Source organism: Orycteropus afer, unplaced genomic scaffold, assembly GCF_000298275.1.
Source record: "Orycteropus afer afer isolate SDZICR_OR568_19922 unplaced genomic scaffold, OryAfe1.0 scaffold00948, whole genome shotgun sequence".
NCBI classification, from domain to species: Eukaryota; Metazoa; Chordata; class Mammalia; order Tubulidentata; family Orycteropodidae; genus Orycteropus; species Orycteropus afer.
Genome location: NW_006922535.1, coordinates 425,828 through 429,075, shown reverse-complemented (window position 1 = coordinate 429,075; position 3,248 = coordinate 425,828).

Sequence of the window (3,248 nt, the reverse complement as noted above, 5' to 3'; positions counted from 1 at the left end):
TTAAAACCAGACCAACCTTACAAGACATGCTAAAGGGAGTCCTTTGAACAGAGAACTGAAAATAACAAATAACAACTGACAATTAATACACAAGATGACATAACCTAGAAACCACAGCCATGGACGTATTCAAAGTAAAATGACCTTACAAGATTGTGAACAGAGAACCAGAGATATCATTTTGGCAAGTGAGGACAACTACAAACAAAAAAAAAGGAAAAGTACTGTGTAGTTGCAGAACTTCTAAATGGTGAGGAATTCAAGAGAGTTGCAAGATAGAATGGACTGTTCTAAACTCAGTGACAAAATTATAAATCATAGGGTAACCTCAAAGAAAAATTATAAACCTTCACATCACAATAAAAAAGAGGACAAGCACAAATATTCAGCAAATACTAAAACAACAGCAACAAATGAAATGATAACATGATTCATAAACATAATGATTTCAGCACAAAAACTAATAGGAAACAAAGAAACCAGAGACGCCATGAAAAAAACACATAACAAAATGACAGCAACCAATTCATACTTGTCAATAATTACAGTGTATGTTAATGGATTAAATGCACCACTCAAGAGATGGAGAGTTGTAGATTGGATAAGAAAACAAAATCCATCAATATGCTGCCTATAAGAGACACACCTTGGAGATAAAGACAAAAACAGACTAAAAATCAAAGGTTGGAAAAAGATATATCAAGCAAATGGCAACTGTAAGAGAGCAGGAGTGGCAATATTAATTTCTGATCAAATTGACTTTAAGACAAAAATCACCATACGAAACAAGGAAGGACATTATATAATGGTTAAATGATCAACTGAACATGAAGATATAACCATTATAAATATGTATGGATCCAAGGAAAGAGCCCCAAAACACAAAATCAGACTTTAAAAGAGCCAAATAGATGACTGCACAGTCATAGTGGGAGACTTTAATACCCCACTTTCATTGAAATGTAGAACAACTGGAAAGAAACTCAACAAAGATGCAGAACAGCTAAACAATACAATCCACCAACTGGGCCTTAACAGACATCTACAGAGCAGTTCATCCAACAGCAGCACAATATACATTCTTCTCCAGTGCACATGGAACATTTTCCATGATAGACCTTATGTTAGGCCATAAAGCAAGCCTTAATAAATTAGAAAAACATGGAAATACTGCAAAGTATCTTCTCAGATCATAATGCTATCATATTAGAAATCAACAATAGGAAGATCAACAGGAAAAGAATAATCACATGGAAACTGAACAACACCCTCCTTGAGAAAGACTGGGTAAGAGAAGAAATAAAAATTGAAATTAAAAAAATTCCTTGAATCAAACGAGAATGAATACACAACATACCAAAATCTTTGGGACACAGCAAAAGCAGTGATCAGAGGCCAATTTATTGCAACCAATGTACACATCAAAAAAGAAGAAAGAGCCAAAATCAACACTTTAAACCAACATCTCCAACAACTAGAGAAAAAACAGCAAGAAAAGCCTAGAGTCACCAGAAGAAATGAAATAATGAAGATTTGAGCAAAAATCAGTGAAACAGAAAATAGAAGGGCAATAGAAAAAATCAACAAGACCAGAAGTTGGTTTTTTGAAAAGATCAGTAAAATTGACAAGTCACGGGCAAATTTAACAAAGGAAAAGAGGGAGAGAATACAAATAACATGAATAAGAAACAAAATGGGTGATATCACAACAGAACCAACTGAAATAAAAAGAATAATATCAGGATACTATGAAGAACTCTACTGCAACAAATTTGAAAATCTGGAAGAAATGGACAGATTTCTAGAAACACACCACTTACCTAAGTTAACAGAGACTGATGTGGAAAAGTTGAACAGATCCATAACAAAAGAAGAAATTGAGCAGGTCATCAAAAATTTACCAACAAAAACAAAAGTCCTGTCCCAGACAGTTTCACTGGAGAATTCTATCAAACATTAAGAGAAGAACTGACACCATTTCTGCTCAAACCATTCCAAAACATAAAAGGATGGAATCCTTCAAAACTTACTTTATGAATCAAGCATAATTTTGATACGAAAATGAGGCAAAGACATCATTCAAAAGGAAAACTACAGACCAATATCTCTCATGAATATAGATGCAAAAATCTTCATCCAAATCACAATAAAATAAATAAATAAATAAATAAATAAATAATGTGAATTTAACACCAAATTGGACAGATCCAAAGACAGGATAAATGGACCAGCAGATGGGTCAGTAGTTGTTATCCAGTTATATGCACAGAGAATAAAAAGAGATTAAAAACACAGATATGAGCATAAAAAGCATGTAAAACAAAGTTTGTATCACTAGCATATGTGTAAATGGAGTTTTACAAAGGGAGTAGAGAAAGAGATTAGTGAAGTAACAATATTTAAATGGTAAACAAAAACAGGAATTTTTGAGAATTGAAAAAAGACACGAAGGCTGTCATGGACTGATTTATGTCCCCCCAAAATATATGTTAACTTCACTAAACCATGATTCTCAGTGGTTTGACAGTTATGCAATGATGGAATGTGACAGTTATGTAATGATATCATCACCACCTATTATTTGATCTCATGTGATCAGCCCTGATATGATATAAAGGTATTAAGGTGGGATGCAACACTCTTAATCATGTTACAGCCTTGATCTAATGTAAGGGGTGTTTCCCTGGGGTGTGGCCTGCTTCACCTTTTATCTTACAAGTGATAAAATAAAAGAGAAGTGAACAGAGAAGGACTTGCTACTACAAAGAAAGAAAAGCTGGGAGCAGACTGTGTTCTTTGGAGCCAGGGTCCCTGAGCTAGAAACCTCCTAGACTCAGGGGAGGACAGATATCAAACACCTTCTTCAAGAACCAACAGAGAAAGCCCTGAATTTGGACTTCTAGCCTGCAAAACTGTGAGAGAATTAATTTTTGTTTTGTTAAAGCCATCCAAATGCAGTCCTTCTGTTATAGTAGCACTAGATAACCAAGGCAAAGCCACATATTCAAAAGCTGCTATTAACTCCATGTAAGTTAATTGCAAAGAAAATCACTCACACATAGATATATCATAGTAGAATTGCTGAAAAATAACAAAGAGAACATCTTGAAATCATACATAAAAAAAGAAAAAAATGCTGTCTGCCAAGCAGGCTGATATGATAGATGACTGACACACAAGTGGTGGAGTATCATCTTGTTGAGGAGCCAATTCCGTGTAGCAAGTAAGAACTTTTATAGCCTGCAGTT